This window comes from Anopheles ziemanni, assembly GCF_943734765.1.
Source record: "Anopheles ziemanni chromosome X unlocalized genomic scaffold, idAnoZiCoDA_A2_x.2 X_unloc_3, whole genome shotgun sequence".
NCBI classification, from domain to species: Eukaryota; Metazoa; Arthropoda; class Insecta; order Diptera; family Culicidae; genus Anopheles; species Anopheles ziemanni.
Genome location: NW_026689796.1, coordinates 686,631 through 706,103, shown reverse-complemented (window position 1 = coordinate 706,103; position 19,473 = coordinate 686,631). Strand labels below are relative to the sequence as shown.

Sequence of the window (19,473 nt, the reverse complement as noted above, 5' to 3'; positions counted from 1 at the left end):
GCTACTATAAACCAGCTTCGAACGATTTGTCAAACGACGAAAACCAAAGCCAGCCGGTACCTACAAATTGCCAACAAGGAAAACGTGGAACATGTCAAAATTTGTATCAATAAATCCAAACAGGATATGCAACGAAAGCTACCACCGGTGAACAGCTACCGCTCCAAAGCCTTTCAAAAGATGTTATGGTTATTGTGAAAATTGTCTTGCAAAGACCTTTCATTTGAGGGGTCTGTTGCTGTAATTGACCGAAGTACTAATTCGCTATTGACAAAATAGCTAATTGAGCCATTATCACATGTATTGACCAAGGTTTCTGAAGCCTATTTCCTTCAGATTGGCTTGCAGCTTCGTTCTAATGGTGGGTTAACAGAATTTCCCAACCCGAATCACAATAAAAAAAATAATCGCGACATCAAGACAAGACTAACCATTCAATTTCGGTTTAAATATCGTATGCCCTATTCTGAATCCCCATAAAATCACAACTTATTTTTCCGTTAGAAAAACGTGCCATACACTTCCAAAGGGAGGATCCCCGTTGTTATAAGTTCGGTTGATCACGACAATCTTCTGACGTAAAGAAAAAATGTTTTTTGCAGGCATTGAAGATCGGGCACAACTGTATGGAACACTGCTTAAACAAGATTGACTATGTAGCACGATAGTTTTATTTCAAATCCGGTATAAAAGTCAGTACAAAATCAAGTTCTAGGTTCAATCATTGTCACTTCGTGGGGCAAATGCGTTGGGTAAGGTTTAACACATCCAACCATCGAGGTTCTGCTGTATTTTCTTTGTCTATCTCTATCCAATCCGTTTAAAAAAGTTCGATATGAGTAAAATTAAATCTTTCACATTGTCTGTAATGAAGCAATAAAAGTAGTGTGTTGGTATTTTAAAACTGAGAAGAATTTGTTTTCTGTTTGTAATAGTTTGCTGTCCACACACTGCTAGCTTTCCCTTACCGATCCCTGTTATGTTTCCTGCTGGTTGAAGAACAATCTAAGGCAATACCGCTCCGTTTGTGTGCAAGGCAGCGAAAAGCCATTAAGATTTTACTTATGGTGAAAATATGCTTCAAATCGCGTTTTTTGTCCGTCTGCCTCAACCGATCGGTGACCTACGGTGACTTTTCTGCTCTACCTGGTTTTTTCTTCAAGCTACCGGGCTAACGGACATGATGGCGGCCAACAGCTTCAATCTCAGCATAACCGTAAAGCCTGACAATCAGCAAAGCCTCACTGCAAGGGGGCGGGGCTCGTTCTCACGCAATAGTCAACTGTTCGGCGGATCTTACAAGTCACAGAAGACGACCGCTTTTTATGACAACGGATGAGAACGACCAGGTAGATGTTCGATAGAACCTTTTACACTTGAGGAAAAAAGTCTCATTTCACAAAAGGACGTAGTGCTGCATTTGTAAGTGTTGGCGGTCGATTGGCGTGACCATCAAAATCATCTCTTCGTTATCTCCCGAGCTGGAAGAGTGTGTTATTAAAGGGAAGAAAGATCCGCTAGTTGCGGCGAGAATGTTATGATTACATGTTATATTCTGTTCAAAGGCGTCTTTTTTCTGTCTATGAGAAAGTTATCCTCTGAGAATAATGAGCAAGTGCAAGTTCCTGGCAGCTTTTCTACTCACGGACTGATGTATGCTGTCGATAGGCTGCCCACATTTTAGGAAGAATTTGTTTTGGAATTTTCAAACCAGCAAACAGCAAGCTCAACAAGAACAACTGTTTTTCCCAAAACTCAAACCATAAGCTTAAAAGGCACGGTGCGATACAACTTTTAACAGAAATGCATACTTAAAACCAATCAATCAATTTTTTAAAAAAGGTTCAATAAAATAAACAATCCAACTGTTTCTCAGCAGTATCATTATGTCAAAGCACATTGTCCGCTAGAAAACGCGGCGTTTAATTGTAAACAAACTTAGTAGCAAAACGTACACAATCATGACTTGTAGCCACATTTTAATAAGCTGTTATAATTATCTAAACAATAACGCCTAACAAAAGCATAAACATAAGCCTACGAACGGAAGCGGCTCTTTTTTATTTGACTGTGAAGATAGCCCGATTAAATATCGCGTTTTTTTTTACGCTGGTCATTACAAAATAAGCGTTAGTACTGTTCCGATGGAAGTATTTTTTACACAAACCATGCCATTTCATTCCATTCACGGGACAAATGTTTGAACCCGCAAACGAAGGAATAAAAGGTGTGTGGTTTTGTTTAGGGACGTTGATAAAGGACGATTGATAGTCAGTTTATGGGAAAAATACACCTGACCGATAGTCATGTATCCGATAGACCTTGAATAGTAGAACTTAGAAAGAAACCCCATACAGCGTTTTACAGCTCACCTAGCAATCGGGGCAGTGTATGTAGAACATCAAGAATGATAGCCTACTGCAGAGTATTTGATGTAGAATAGCAAAACCCACAAGTGGCAACACAAACGGGTTAGTAGAAAAATCATCACTTTCTAGGATCTACCAGAATGAAAGTTGTCGCGTGGATGTTTGTAGTAGGCACGACCAGTCGAGGGGTGCAGGTAAAAGTAGGGGAAATCGCTTTCCGGTCGAAAACAAACTTTTGCGAGGATTTTGTGATTCGCGCTCGTTTTCTGATGCGGAAAAGCATCACTACCTAGTAGGTTTGAATGTAAACAATCAAACAGCCGAAGAATCAACTGTTTGGGGTCATCCGTTTTCCAGAAACGTAATTTAGAAATCGTGCTTATACTTTATGGGACACACTTTAGTTTTGAATTAAAAAATGCAGAACAGGTTTTGAAACACTACACATTAATTTTCCCGTTCGATCACAATTTTACCCAATCTGTACTTGCATCCTATTCGGCTGCTACCATGTGAGAGACTAACCACCAATTCAACTGTCTTCAACGCCAAAATTCTTCATACCTGAACGTTCGAATTGAAATTCTAAAATAAAAAATACACGTTCTTCAAAAAAAAGATATCTATGGAAAAGATAGAACGGGCCGATTTGCCATCATAAACTGCCCGCAAAGTTGGTGCAAAAGGAATGCAAAATACGTAAATAAAATAGAAATGGTTTCTCAAGAAGAATTGTTACTGAGCGGTCGAGGAAAAAGGAAATATGTCCTTTTCTTTTGAAAACTTGTTCGAGTCAAACTTCTGTCTGACGGTTTTCTTGCAACCTCAATAACAACTCTAATAGGACGTTAAAAATAAGCACTCTTTGTCATTTACTCTCGGTTGCAACCCGTTTTTTGTTGCCAGGTTTCGATTGTTGAAATTATCAACAAAAAATAAAACCAATGAATGTAGTTGATTGAGTTTTGCATTTGTTTAGTATCATTTTTGGATGGCATTTCTATTCATAGCTTCAAAAAGTACTTTTACACGAAACGGGACTTAACAAATCAACAAAAAAATATGAAACATTTGTTGTAGTGACACAATTTTGGTGAAAAAATAGTAGGACATGGATAATCGCTACAACATGAAAAAATACGACCTGTAAACTTATGACGCTAGTACCATTTTCAAACACGACCGAATTGAGTCGACTGAAAGCAAATGCTTTAGAATACCCTTTTCTGTGCCAAAACAAGCAAGCAAAGACAAACTGATAAAGGTTCTTTTAAATAATAATGATTGAGTGGTCAAAACATTTGCTATTTAACGTGCTCTGGCTAGTTATGGTGTGCAGAAAAGAAATGTTGCGAACGATATCCATAACTAATTGAATCTATTTTGTGATTTAGGTGTATAACGTTTTGTTTTGAGACATCGCATCTTTTCCACATGGACGACTGGTCACGCTGAGGACATTATTAATAGTTGTCCCTCCCTTCTATGAAATCACCAGCTCTAATAAACCCTCAGGAATCAGCATAACACATAGAATTACTACGGGGTCCAGTCTGAACGCTAAACTTAAGAATTAAGCGCATCTTCATGGAATCATTAAAAGATTTATAGAATGTGCTATCAAAATGCGCATAATGCAAGATGATCGCTGATATGATACATGTGAAAATACGGGACATCCTTAATTTGTTGATCTCATGCAAAAAAATGATCGTGTAATTGGTGCTGGTAACAATTCGAATGGGTAAGTCATATGAGCTTTTCTTCGTTCGTCTTGCCATTATGAGGATAGAAACATGCAAAATGGAAAGAAAAACTGAAAACGTTGTGTTGAATGAAGTATTCTAAATGTTAATTGAAAACTTGGAGCAATCGTTTCAATAGATCTGTTGAGAGCCAAAATATTCGAAATTAATGTATCCGCGCATTTATGTTTGCCAGTTTATCTTCACATTTTGACCTGAAGTCTAAACACGACGTTACGTCTTTAGATTTTTTTCTCTCTGCTGCTATTGAAGTTTTAAAGAGCATTGAAACTTGAAATCAGTTAATCGTGCTGTGCGAAAGCAACGTTAACATAGTACAGCCTAGCAATGAGTTACATGAATAAACAATAAACAACAAAAGTATGAAGCACTCATTATGCAGATTTCCATTACAAAAGTGCTCAAAATTGCGCCCATCCCTATCTTCGTTGGGCTATATTTTTATTTTCAAAAGAGTTCTGCTTTAACAATAACGTTGTTGTAAAATCTCAACGTTAAAGCTAGAGAAATAGATGTTTTCGAAAAAGTTTGAAACTATGCCGATTTACCTAGTTAGAAACAAAAGCTAATTCATACCTATTTTGAAACGATTGCTTATCTGCTGCATTACCCGTATTTGTCTTTGCAAATGTTTTAACCAAAGAATGTTTATCTCCAGCCTGAGGTCTTGTATTTGTATAAATAAAATTAGCTTCTTTTGATATTATTTTGCTCAATGATGAACCTTCGATGAACGCCATATTTCTAATCTGATACTTATTATCTTCTTTCCTCCTTTGCGGTAGTGTTTGTTTTTCAATGGTGCAAATTTCCTGCTCCTTCTGGCTTCGTTGCGCGGAAAGGTCGCTTATGTATCGCCTTTTGGTCGCTATCAGTTGCGCTGTTCGCGTTGCTGTTTTGACTTCCGCCTTAAAAACCGCTACCCTATGGCATGTCGAACGAATCGTTTTCGGAATCAATACGGTAGCGCTCCCCCTGGGAGTTGGACATGGATTTCGATCCTTCGGCACCCAGGTCAGGACGTCCATACGTCGGTTATAGACTGCTAGAGACATCACTGCTTGACATGATCTTGTGTAATTCGGACGCTGTATTCCGTTCACTCTGTTCCGTTTCCTGGTAAAAATTGGAATCCGACAGTCGGCTACCATCAGCTTTCGCGGACAACCGGCTGTTTTCGTCGATTTGTATGTTTTTTCTCTTTTCCAGATTGTCTTCTCCGTCGGAATCGAACACTCCATCGCCGAAGCTATAGTGCTTGCCCATTTGCTAATTGTGACACCTCTTTTACGTGTCCTTTGTTTGGCTCTTCTTCGTGGCTTAATTTTTCGTTCCCGTGCCAAAGGATAGTTCATTTGGATCTTTGTCGTTTTGATGAGCTTCCACTTGACGTTCATCGCATTTCTTTACACCCGCAGCAATCTTTTTATCTCTTTGTTTTTTGCATAGGTTTTTGCTCGGTGGTGTTATTTCATGCGGAAAACGTACTTGTTATTAACTTTGTTTGGATCTGTTTTCGCAGTTGTTGTCGGCGATCCCTCCACAAATTCGGTGATCTTCAGATGGAACGATTGTTAAAAAGTTTGTATTTTTCGAATTAAAAACGATCAATGCTTACCATTTCGAAAATGTCGGCAGTTTTTTCAACGTTCGTCGAATCATCCATTTTCAGCGATTCTTTGCAATGAATGGTCGAACCGGATTTATTAATGACGAAGATTCTTGTGTTAACGGAAAAACAGTCGTATCTTCATGTTATTTGCACCATTTTGAATTGCCTCACAAAGGGCAGCCAAAGGTTCATGGTGTTCGAAGAGCGGTTCTATTGATCTGTATGGGGTATACCACTAAAATGAAGAACGCACAAAAGCTGGAAGCATCATCCTTAAAAAAAAACATACCATAAAACATCTTCCTTGGCTTCCGTTTGAGTTCGTTTATCCGGGATTGTATCAAAATTTTGTGCGATTAATCAACTCGACAAGTGACAGCAAATTACAATACTGAACAAAGGCTGGCCCTGGGTTACGTTACCAAAAGGGACTTGGACAGCGACGAAAACCGAGGCTAGCGGACTACAGTTCTCACGTTTATAAAACCTACTCCAAACTTGACTGACACAAAACAAACGTTTGATGTGATCATTATTCTCGTCTGAATTTTTAGTGGTTGACAAGAAGGTTTTCCTCAAACTCAAACAAAGTTTGTGTACTTAATCATCAAATTTATGGCCATCAATCGTTTTATATTCCATTCTACTTCTTTGGTTTCCATGCCTTGTAGGTTTACAATGATACATTCAGGGCTTCAATTGGACGATATTTTTTGTTCAACAAAGTAGTCTGACGCAGAAAACCTTTACAACTTGTTTATGAGTCCATGTTCGGATCTCCTGTCATACAAAATGCATTGAACCATATGAGTAAAGAACAAAGCACGCTACTATAAACCAGCTTCGAACGATTTGTCAAACGACGAAAACCAAAGCCAGCCGGTACCTACAAATTGCCAACAAGGAAAACGTGGAACATGTCAAAATTTGTATCAATAAATCCAAACAGGATATGCAACGAAAGCTACCACCGGTGAACAGCCAAACCGCTCCAAAGCCTTTCAAAAGATGTTATGGTTATTGTGAAAATTGTCTTGCAAAGACCTTTCATTTGAGGGGTCTGTTGCTGTAATTGACCGAAGTACTAATTCGCTATTGACAAAATAGCTAATTGAGCCATTATCACATGTATTGACCAAGGTTTCTGAAGCCTATTTCCTTCAGATTGGCTTGCAGCTTCGTTCTAATGGTGGGTTAACAGAATTTCCCAACCCGAATCACAATAAAAAAAATAATCGCGACATCAAGACAAGACTAACCATTCAATTTCGGTTTAAATATCGTATGCCCTATTCTGAATCCCCATAAAATCACAACTTATTTTTCCGTTAGAAAAACGTGCCATACACTTCCAAAGGGAGGATCCCCGTTGTTATAAGTTCGGTTGATCACGACAATCTTCTGACGTAAAGAAAAAATGTTTTTTGCAGGCATTGAAGATCGGGCACAACTGTATGGAACACTGCTTAAACAAGATTGACTATGTAGCACGATAGTTTTATTTCAAATCCGGTATAAAAGTCAGTACAAAATCAAGTTCTAGGTTCAATCATTGTCACTTCGTGGGGCAAATGCGTTGGGTAAGGTTTAACACACCCAACCATCGAGGTTCTGCTGTATTTTCTTTGTCTATCTCTATCCAATCCGTTTAAAAAAGTTCGATATGAGTAAAATTAAATCTTTCGCATTGTCTGTAATGAAGCAATAAAAGTAGTGTGTTGGTATTTTAAAACTGAGAAGAATTTGTTTTCTGTTTGTAATAGTTTGCTGTCCACACACTGCTAGCTTTCCCTTACCGATCCCTGTTATGTTTCCTGCTGGTTGAAGAACAATCTAAGGCAATACCGCTCCGTTTGTGTGCAAGGCAGCGAAAAGCCATTAAGATTTTACTTATGGTGAAAATATGCTTCAAATCGCGTTTTTTGTCCGTCTGCCTCAACCGATCGGTGACCTACGGTGACTTTTCTGCTCTACCTGGTTTTTTCTTCAAGCTACCGGGCTAACGGACATGATGGCGGCCAACAGCTTCAATCTCAGCATAACCGTAAAGCCTGACAATCAGCAAAGCCTCACTGCAAGGGGGCGGGGCTCGTTCTCACGCAATAGTCAACTGTTCGGCGGATCTTACAAGTCACAGAAGACGACCGCTTTTTATGACAACGGATGAGAACGACCAGGTAGATGTTCGATAGAACCTTTTACACTTGAGGAAAAAAGTCTCATTTCACAAAAGGACGTAGTGCTGCATTTGTAAGTGTTGGCGGTCGATTGGCGTGACCATCAAAATCATCTCTTCGTTATCTCCCGAGCTGGAAGAGTGTGTTATTAAAGGGAAGAAAGATCCGCTAGTTGCGGCGAGAATGTTATGATTCCATGTTATATTCTGTTCAAAGGCGTCTTTTTTCTGTCTATGAGAAAGTTATCCTCTGAGAATAATGAGCAAGTGCAAGTTCCTGGCAGCTTTTCTACTCACGGACTGATGTATGCTGTCGATAGGCTGCCCACATTTTAGGAAGAATTTGTTTTGGAATTTTCAAACCAGCAAACAGCAAGCTCAACAAGAACAACTGTTTTTCCCAAAACTCAAACCATAAGCTTAAAAGGCACGGTGCGATACAACTTTTAACAGAAATGCATACTTAAAACCAATCAATCAATTTTTTAAAAAAGGTTCAATAAAATAAACAATCCAACTGTTTCTCAGCAGTATCATTATGTCAAAGCACATTGTCCGCTAGAAAACGCGGCGTTTAATTGTAAACAAACTTAGTAGCAAAACGTACACAATCATGACTTGTAGCCACATTTTAATAAGCTGTTATAATTATCTAAACAATAACGCCTAACAAAAGCATAAACATAAGCCTACGAACGGAAGCGGCTCTTTTTTATTTGACTGTGAAGATAGCCCGATTAAATATCGCGTTTTTTTTACGCTGGTCATTACAAAATAAGCGTTAGTACTGTTCCGATGGAAGTATTTTTTACACAAACCATGCCATTTCATTCCATTCACGGGACAAATGTTTGAACCCGCAAACGAAGGAATAAAAGGTGTGTGGTTTTGTTTAGGGACGTTGATAAAGGACGATTGATAGTCAGTTTATGGGAAAAATACACCTGACCGATAGTCATGTATCCGATAGACCTTGAATAGTAGAACTTAGAAAGAAACCCCATACAGCGTTTTACAGCTCACCTAGCAATCGGGGCAGTGTATGTAGAACATCAAGAATGATAGCCTACTGCAGAGTATTTGATGTAGAATAGCAAAACCCACAAGTGGCAACACAAACGGGTTAGTAGAAAAATCATCACTTTCTAGGATCTACCAGAATGAAAGTTGTCGCGTGGATGTTTGTAGTAGGCACGACCAGTCGAGGGGTGCAGGTAAAAGTAGGGGAAATCGCTTTCCGGTCGAAAACAAACTTTTGCGAGGATTTTGTGATTCGCGCTCGTTTTCTGATGCGGAAAAGCATCACTACCTAGTAGGTTTGAATGTAAACAATCAAACAGCCGAAGAATCAACTGTTTGGGGTCATCCGTTTTCCAGAAACGTAATTTAGAAATCGTGCTTATACTTTATGGGACACACTTTAGTTTTGAATTAAAAAATGCAGAACAGGTTTTGAAACACTACACATTAATTTTCCCGTTCGATCACAATTTTACCCAATCTGTACTTGCATCCTATTCGGCTGCTACCATGTGAGAGACTAACCACCAATTCAACTGTCTTCAACGCCAAAATTCTTCATACCTGAACGTTCGAATTGAAATTCTAAAATAAAAAATACACGTTCTTCAAAAAAAAGATATCTATGGAAAAGATAGAACGGGCCGATTTGCCATCATAAACTGCCCGCAAAGTTGGTGCAAAAGGAATGCAAAATACGTAAATAAAATAGAAATGGTTTCTCAAGAAGAATTGTTACTGAGCGGTCGAGGAAAAAGGAAATATGTCCTTTTCTTTTGAAAACTTGTTCGAGTCAAACTCCTGTCTGACGGTTTTCTTGCAACCTCAATAACAACTCTAATAGGACGTTAAAAATAAGCACTCTTTGTCATTTACTCTCGGTTGCAACCCGTTTTTTGTTGCCAGGTTTCGATTGTTGAAATTATCAACAAAAAATAAAACCAATGAATGTAGTTGATTGAGTTTTGCATTTGTTTAGTATCATTTTTGGATGGCATTTCTATTCATAGCTTCAAAAAGAACTTTTACACGAAACGGGACTTAACAAATCAACAAAAAAATATGAAACATTTGTTGTAGTGACACAATTTTGGTGAAAAAATAGTAGGACATGGATAATCGCTACAACATGAAAAAATACGACCTGTAAACTTATGACGCTAGTACCATTTTCAAACACGACCGAATTGAGTCGACTGAAAGCAAATGCTTTAGAATACCCTTTTCTGTGCCAAAACAAGCAAGCAAAGACAAACTGATAAAGGTTCTTTTAAATAATAATGATTGAGTGGTCAAAACATTTGCTATTTAACGTGCTCTGGCTAGTTATGGTGTGCAGAAAAGAAATGTTGCGAACGATATCCATAACTAATTGAATCTATTTTGTGATTTAGGTGTATAACGTTTTGTTTTGAGACATCGCATCTTTTCCACATGGACGACTGGTCACGCTGAGGACATTATTAATAGTTGTCCCTCCCTTCTATGAAATCACCAGCTCTAATAAACCCTCAGGAATCAGCATAACACATAGAATTACTACGGGGTCCAGTCTGAACGCTAAACTTAAGAATTAAGCGCATCTTCATGGAATCATTAAAAGATTTATAGAATGTGCTATCAAAATGCGCATAATGCAAGATGATCGCTGATATGATACATGTGAAAATACGGGACATCCTTAATTTGTTGATCTCATGCAAAAAAATGATCGTGTAATTGGTGCTGGTAACAATTCGAATGGGTAAGTCATATGAGCTTTTCTTCGTTCGTCTTGCCATTATGAGGATAGAAACATGCAAAATGGAAAGAAAAACTGAAAACGTTGTGTTGAATGAAGTATTCTAAATGTTAATTGAAAACTTGGAGCAATCGTTTCAATAGATCTGTTGAGAGCCAAAATATTCGAAATTAATGTATCCGCGCATTTATGTTTGCCAGTTTATCTTCACATTTTGACCTGAAGTCTAAACACGACATTACGTCTTTAGATTTTTTTCTCTCTGCTGCTATTGAAGTTTTAAAGAGCATTGAAACTTGAAATCAGTTAATCGTGCTGTGCGAAAGCAACGTTAACATAGTACAGCCTAGCAATGAGTTACATGAATAAACAATAAACAACAAAAGTATGAAGCACTCATTATGCAGATTTCCATTACAAAAGTGCTCAAAATTGCGCCCATCCCTATCTTCGTTGGGCTATATTTTTATTTTCAAAAGAGTTCTGCTTTAACAATAACGTTGTTGTAAAATCTCAACGTTAAAGCTAGAGAAATAGATGTTTTCGAAAAAGTTTGAAACTATGCCGATTTACCTAGTTAGAAACAAAAGCTAATTCATACCTATTTTGAAACGATTGCTTATCTGCTGCATTACCCGTATTTGTCTTTGCAAATGTTTTAACCAAAGAATGTTTATCTCCAGCCTGAGGTCTTGTATTTGTATAAATAAAATTAGCTTCTTTTGATATTATTTTGCTCAATGATGAACCTTCGATGAACGCCATATTTCTAATCTGATACTTATTATCTTCTTTCCTCCTTTGCGGTAGTGTTTGTTTTTCAATGGTGCAAATTTCCTGCTCCTTCTGGCTTCGTTGCGCGGAAAGGTCGCTTATGTATCGCCTTTTGGTCGCTATCAGTTGCGCTGTTCGCGTTGCTGTTTTGACTTCCGCCTTAAAAACCGCTACCCTATGGCATGTCGAACGAATCGTTTTCGGAATCAATACGGTAGCGCTCCCCCTGGGAGTTGGACATGGATTTCGATCCTTCGGCACCCAGGTCAGGACGTCCATACGTCGGATATAGACTGCTAGAGACATCACTGCTTGACATGATCTTGTGTAATTCGGACGCTGTATTCCGTTCACTCTGTTCCGTTTCCTGGTAAAAATTGGAATCCGACAGTCGGCTACCATCAGCTTTCGCGGACAACCGGCTGTTTTCGTCGATTTGTATGTTTTTTCTCTTTTCCAGATTGTCTTCTCCGTCGGAATCGAACACTCCATCGCCGAAGCTATAGTGCTTGCCCATTTGCTAATTGTGACACCTCTTTTACGTGTCCTTTGTTTGGCTCTTCTTCGTGGCTTAATTTTTCGTTCCCGTGCCAAAGGATAGTTCATTTGGATCTTTGTCGTTTTGATGAGCTTCCACTTGACGTTCATCGCATTTCTTTACACCCGCAGCAATCTTTTTATCTCTTTGTTTTTTGCATAGGTTTTTGCTCGGTGGTGTTATTTCATGCGGAAAACGTACTTGTTATTAACTTTGTTTGGATCTGTTTTCGCAGTTGTTGTCGGCGATCCCTCCACAAATTCGGTGATCTTCAGATGGAACGATTGTTAAAAAGTTTGTATTTTTCGAATTAAAAACGATCAATGCTTACCATTTCGAAAATGTCGGCAGTTTTTTCAACGTTCGTCGAATCATCCATTTTCAGCGATTCTTTGCAATGAATGGTCGAACCGGATTTATTAATGACGAAGATTCTTGTGTTAACGGAAAAACAGTCGTATCTTCATGTTATTTGCACCATTTTGAATTGCCTCACAAAGGGCAGCCAAAGGTTCATGGTGTTCGAAGAGCGGTTCTATTGATCTGTATGGGGTATACGTCACCAAAAGGGACTTGGACAGCGACGAAAACCGAGGCTAGCGGACTACAGTTCTCACGTTTATAAAACCTACTCCAAACTTGACTGACACAAAACAAACGTTTGATGTGATCATTATTCTCGTCTGAATTTTTAGTGGTTGACAAGAAGGTTTTCCTCAAACTCAAACAAAGTTTGTGTACTTAATCATCAAATTTATGGCCATCAATCGTTTTATATTCCATTCTACTTCTTTGGTTTCCATGCCTTGTAGGTTTACAATGATACATTCAGGGCTTCAATTGGACGATATTTTTTGTTCAACAAAGTAGTCTGACGCAGAAAACCTTTACAACTTGTTTATGAGTCCATGTTCGGATCTCCTGTCATACAAAATGCATTGTACCATATGAGTAAAGAACAAAGCACGCTACTATAAACCAGCTTCGAACGATTTGTCAAACGACGAAAACCAAAGCCAGCCGGTACCTACAAATTGCCAACAAGGAAAACGTGGAACATGTCAAAATTTGTATCAATAAATCCAAACAGGATATGCAACGAAAGCTACCACCGGTGAACAGCTACCGCTCCAAAGCCTTTCAAAAGATGTTATGGTTATTGTGAAAATTGTCTTGCAAAGACCTTTCATTTGAGGGGTCTGTTGCTGTAATTGACCGAAGTACTAATTCGCTATTGACAAAATAGCTAATTGAGCCATTATCACATGTATTGACCAAGGTTTCTGAAGCCTATTTCCTTCAGATTGGCTTGCAGCTTCGTTCTAATGGAGGGTTAACAGAATTTCCCAACCCGAATCACAATAAAAAAATAATCGCGACATCAAGACAAGACTAACCATTCAATTTCGGTTTAAATATCGTATGCCCTATTCTGAATCCCCATAAAATCACAACTTATTTTTCCGTTAGAAAAACGTGCCATACACTTCCAAAGGGAGGATCCCCGTTGTTATAAATTCGGTTGATCACGACAATCTTCTGACGTAAAGAAAAAATGTTTTTTGCAGGCATTGAAGATCGGGCACAACTGTATGGAACACTGCTTAAACAAGATTGACTATGTAGCACGATAGTTTTATTTCAAATCCGGTATAAAAGTCAGTACAAAATCAAGTTCTAGGTTCAATCATTGTCACTTCGTGGGGCAAATGCGTTGGGTAAGGTTTAACACATCCAACCATCGAGGTTCTGCTGTATTTTCTTTGTCTATCTCTATCCAATCCGTTTAAAAAAGTTCGATATGAGTAAAATTAAATCTTTCACATTGTCTGTAATGAAGCAATAAAAGTAGTGTGTTGGTATTTTAAAACTGAGAAGAATTTGTTTTCTGTTTGTAATAGTTTGCTGTCCACACACTGCTAGCTTTCCCTTACCGATCCCTGTTATGTTTCCTGCTGGTTGAAGAACAATCTAAGGCAATACCGCTCCGTTTGTGTGCAAGGCAGCGAAAAGCCATTAAGATTTTACTTATGGTGAAAATATGCTTCAAATCGCGTTTTTTGTCCGTCTGCCTCAACCGATCGGTGACCTACGGTGACTTTTCTGCTCTACCTGGTTTTTTCTTCAAGCTACCGGGCTAACGGACATGATGGCGGCCAACAGCTTCAATCTCAGCATAACCGTAAAGCCTGACAATCAGCAAAGCCTCACTGCAAGGGGGCGGGGCTCGTTCTCACGCAATAGTCAACTGTTCGGCGGATCTTACAAGTCACAGAAGACGACCGCTTTTTATGACAACGGATGAGAACGACCAGGTAGATGTTCGATAGAACCTTTTACACTTGAGGAAAAAAGTCTCATTTCACAAAAGGACGTAGTGCTGCATTTGTAAGTGTTGGCGGTCGATTGGCGTGACCATCAAAATCATCTCTTCGTTATCTCCCGAGCTGGAAGAGTGTGTTATTAAAGGGAAGAAAGATCCGCTAGTTGCGGCGAGAATGTTATGATTACATGTTATATTCTGTTCAAAGGCGTCTTTTTTCTGTCTATGAGAAAGTTATCCTCTGAGAATAATGAGCAAGTGCAAGTTCCTGGCAGCTTTTCTACTCACGGACTGATGTATGCTGTCGATAGGCTGCCCACATTTTAGGAAGAATTTGTTTTGGAATTTTCAAACCAGCAAACAGCAAGCTCAACAAGAACAACTGTTTTTCCCAAAACTCAAACCATAAGCTTAAAAGGCACGGTGCGATACAACTTTTAACAGAAATGCATACTTAAAACCAATCAATCAATTTTTTAAAAAAGGTTCAATAAAATAAACAATCCAACTGTTTCTCAGCAGTATCATTATGTCAAAGCACATTGTCCGCTAGAAAACGCGGCGTTTAATTGTAAACAAACTTAGTAGCAAAACGTACACAATCATGACTTGTAGCCACATTTTAATAAGCTGTTATAATTATCTAAACAATAACGCCTAACAAAAGCATAAACATAAGCCTACGAACGGAAGCGGCTCTTTTTTATTTGACTGTGAAGATAGCCCGATTAAATATCGCGTTTTTTTTTACGCTGGTCATTACAAAATAAGCGTTAGTACTGTTCCGATGGAAGTATTTTTTACACAAACCATGCCATTTCATTCCATTCACGGGACAAATGTTTGAACCCGCAAACGAAGGAATAAAAGGTGTGTGGTTTTGTTTAGGGACGTTGATAAAGGACGATTGATAGTCAGTTTATGGGAAAAATACACCTGACCGATAGTCATGTATCCGATAGACCTTGAATAGTAGAACTTAGAAAGAAACCCCATACAGCGTTTTACAGCTCACCTAGCAATCGGGGCAGTGTATGTAGAACATCAAGAATGATAGCCTACTGCAGAGTATTTGATGTAGAATAGCAAAACCCACAAGTGGCAACACAAACGGGTTAGTAGAAAAATCATCACTTTCTAGGATCTACCAGAATGAAAGTTGTCGCGTGGATGTTTGTAGTAGGCACGACCAGTCGAGGGGTGCAGGTAAAAGTAGGGGAAATCGCTTTCCGGTCGAAAACAAACTTTTGCGAGGATTTTGTGATTCGCGCTCGTTTTCTGATGCGGAAAAGCATCACTACCTAGTAGGTTTGAATGTAAACAATCAAACAGCCGAAGAATCAACTGTTTGGGGTCATCCGTTTTCCAGAAACGTAATTTAGAAATCGTGCTTATACTTTATGGGACACACTTTAGTTTTGAATTAAAAAATGCAGAACAGGTTTTGAAACACTACACATTAATTTTCCCGTTCGATCACAATTTTACCCAATCTGTACTTGCATCCTATTCGGCTGCTACCATGTGAGAGACTAACCACCAATTCAACTGTCTTCAACGCCAAAATTCTTCATACCTGAACGTTCGAATTGAAATTCTAAAATAAAAAATACACGTTCTTCAAAAAAAAGATATCTATGGAAAAGATAGAACGGGCCGATTTGCCATCATAAACTGCCCGCAAAGTTGGTGCAAAAGGAATGCAAAATACGTAAATAAAATAGAAATGGTTTCTCAAGAAGAATTGTTACTGAGCGGTCGAGGAAAAAGGAAATATGTCCTTTTCTTTTGAAAACTTGTTCGAGTCAAACTTCTGTCTGACGGTTTTCTTGCAACCTCAATAACAACTCTAATAGGACGTTAAAAATAAGCACTCTTTGTCATTTACTCTCGGTTGCAACCCGTTTTTTGTTGCCAGGTTTCGATTGTTGAAATTATCAACAAAAAATAAAACCAATGAATGTAGTTGATTGAGTTTTGCATTTGTTTAGTATCATTTTTGGATGGCATTTCTATTCATAGCTTCAAAAAGTACTTTTACACGAAACGGGACTTAACAAATCAACAAAAAAATATGAAACATTTGTTGTAGTGACACAATTTTGGTGAAAAAATAGTAGGACATGGATAATCGCTACAACATGAAAAAATACGACCTGTAAACTTATGACGCTAGTACCATTTTCAAACACGACCGAATTGAGTCGACTGAAAGCAAATGCTTTAGAATACCCTTTTCTGTGCCAAAACAAGCAGGCAAAGACAAACTGATAAAGGTTCTTTTAAATAATAATGATTGAGTGGTCAAAACATTTGCTATTTAACGTGCTCTGGCTAGTTATGGTGTGCAGAAAAGAAATGTTGCGAACGATATCCATAACTAATTGAATCTATTTTGTGATTTAGGTGTATAACGTTTTGTTTTGAGACATCGCATCTTTTCCACATGGACGACTGGTCACGCTGAGGACATTATTAATAGTTGTCCCTCCCTTCTATGAAATCACCAGCTCTAATAAACCCTCAGGAATCAGCATAACACATAGAATTACTACGGGGTCCAGTCTGAACGCTAAACTTAAGAATTAAGCGCATCTTCATGGAATCATTAAAAGATTTATAGAATGTGCTACCAAAATGCGCATAATGCAAGATGATCGCTGATATGATACATGTGAAAATACGGGACATCCTTAATTTGTTGATCTCATGCAAAAAAATGATCGTGTAATTGGTGCTGGTAACAATTCGAATGGGTAAGTCATATGAGCTTTTCTTCGTTCGTCTTGCCATTATGAGGATAGAAACATGCAAAATGGAAAGAAAAACTGAAAACGTTGTGTTGAATGAAGTATTCTAAATGTTAATTGAAAACTTGGAGCAATCGTTTCAATAGATCTGTTGAGAGCCAAAATATTCGAAATTAATGTATCCGCGCATTTATGTTTGCCAGTTTATCTTCACATTTTGACCTGAAGTCTAAACACGACATTACGTCTTTAGATTTTTTTCTCTCTGCTGCTATTGAAGTTTTAAAGAGCATTGAAACTTGAAATCAGTTAATCGTGCTGTGCGAAAGCAACGTTAACATAGTACAGCCTAGCAATGAGTTACATGAATAAACAATAAACAACAAAAGTATGAAGCACTCATTATGCAGATTTCCATTACAAAAGTGCTCAAAATTGCGCCCATCCCTATCTTCGTTGGGCTATATTTTTATTTTCAAAAGAGTTCTGCTTTAACAATAACGTTGTTGTAAAATCTCAACGTTAAAGCTAGAGAAATAGATGTTTTCGAAAAAGTTTGAAACTATGCCGATTTACCTAGTTAGAAACAAAAGCTAATTCATACCTATTTTGAAACGATTGCTTATCTGCTGCATTACCCGTATTTGTCTTTGCAAATGTTTTAACCAAAGAATGTTTATCTCCAGCCTGAGGTCTTGTATTTGTATAAATAAAATTAGCTTCTTTTGATATTATTTTGCTCAATGATGAACCTTCGATGAACGCCATATTTCTAATCTGATACTTATTATCTTCTTTCCTCCTTTGCGGTAGTGTTTGTTTTTCAATGGTGCAAATTTCCTGCTCCTTCTGGCTTCGTTGCGCGGAAAGGTCGCTTATGTATCGCCTTTTGGTCGCTATCAGTTGCGCTGTTCGCGTTGCTGTTTTGACTTCCGCCTTAAAAACCGCTACCCTATGGCATGTCGAACGAATCGTTTTCGGAATCAATACGGTAGCGCTCCCCCTGGGAGTTGGACATGGATTTCGATCCTTCGGCACCCAGGTCAGGACGTCCATACGTCGGATATAGACTGCTAGAGACATCACTGCTTGACATGATCTTGTGTAATTCGGACGCTGTATTCCGTTCACTCTGTTCCGTTTCCTGGTAAAAATTGGAATCCGACAGTCGGCTACCATCAGCTTTCGCGGACAACCGGCTGTTTTCGTCGATTTGTATGTTTTTTCTCTTTTCCAGATTGTCTTCTCCGTCGGAATCGAACACTCCATCGCCGAAGCTATAGTGCTTGCCCATTTGCTAATTGTGACACCTCTTTTACGTGTCCTTTGTTTGGCTCTTCTTCGTGGCTTAATTTTTCGTTCCCGTGCCAAAGGATAGTTCATTTGGATCTTTGTCGTTTTGATGAGCTTCCACTTGACGTTCATCGCATTTCTTTACACCCGCAGCAATCTTTTTATCTCTTTGTTTTTTGCATAGGTTTTTGCTCGGTGGTGTTATTTCATGCGGAAAACGTACTTGTTATTAACTTTGTTTGGATCTGTTTTCGCAGTTGTTGTCGGCGATCCCTCCACAAATTCGGTGATCTTCAGATGGAACGATTGTTAAAAAGTTTGTATTTTTCGAATTAAAAACGATCAATGCTTACCATTTCGAAAATGTCGGCAGTTTTTTCAACGTTCGTCGAATCATCCATTTTCAGCGATTCTTTGCAATGAATGGTCGAACCGGATTTATTAATGACGAAGATTCTTGTGTTAACGGAAAAACAGTCGTATCTTCATGTTATTTGCACCATTTTGAATTGCCTCACAAAGGGCAGCCAAAGGTTCATGGTGTTCGAAGAGCGGTTCTATTGATCTGTATGGGGTATACCACTAAAATGAAGAACGCACAAAAGCTGGAAGCAACATCCTTAAAAAAAAACATACCATAAAACATCTTCCTTGGCTTCCGTTTGAGTTCGTTTATCCGGGATTGTATCAAAATTTTGTGCGATTAATCAACTCGACAAGTGACAGCAAATTACAATACTGAACAAAGGCTGGCCCTGGGTTACGTCACCAAAAGGGACTTGGACAGCGACGAAAACCGAGGCTAGCGGACTACAGTTCTCACGTTTATAAAACCTACTCCAAACTTGACTGACACAAAACAAACGTTTGATGTGATCATTATTCTCGTCTGAATTTTTAGTGGTTGACAAGAAGGTTTTCCTCAAACTCAAACAAAGTTTGTGTACTTAATCATCAAATTTATGGCCATCAATCGTTTTATATTCCATTCTACTTCTTTGGTTTCCATGCCTTGTAGGTTTACAATGATACATTCAGGGCTACAATTGGACGATATTTTTTGTTCAACAAAGTAGTCTGACACAGAAAACCTTTACAACTTGTTTATGAG

At 38.5% G+C, this 19,473-nt stretch overlaps 1 pseudogene; it reads right to left on the bottom strand.

Annotated features, from left to right (window-relative positions):
* Positions 1-294: 294 nt before the first annotated feature.
* LOC131292086 (uncharacterized) lies at positions 295-12,670 on the bottom strand (annotated as a pseudogene).
* Between the last annotated feature and the right edge of the window lie 6,803 nt (positions 12,671-19,473).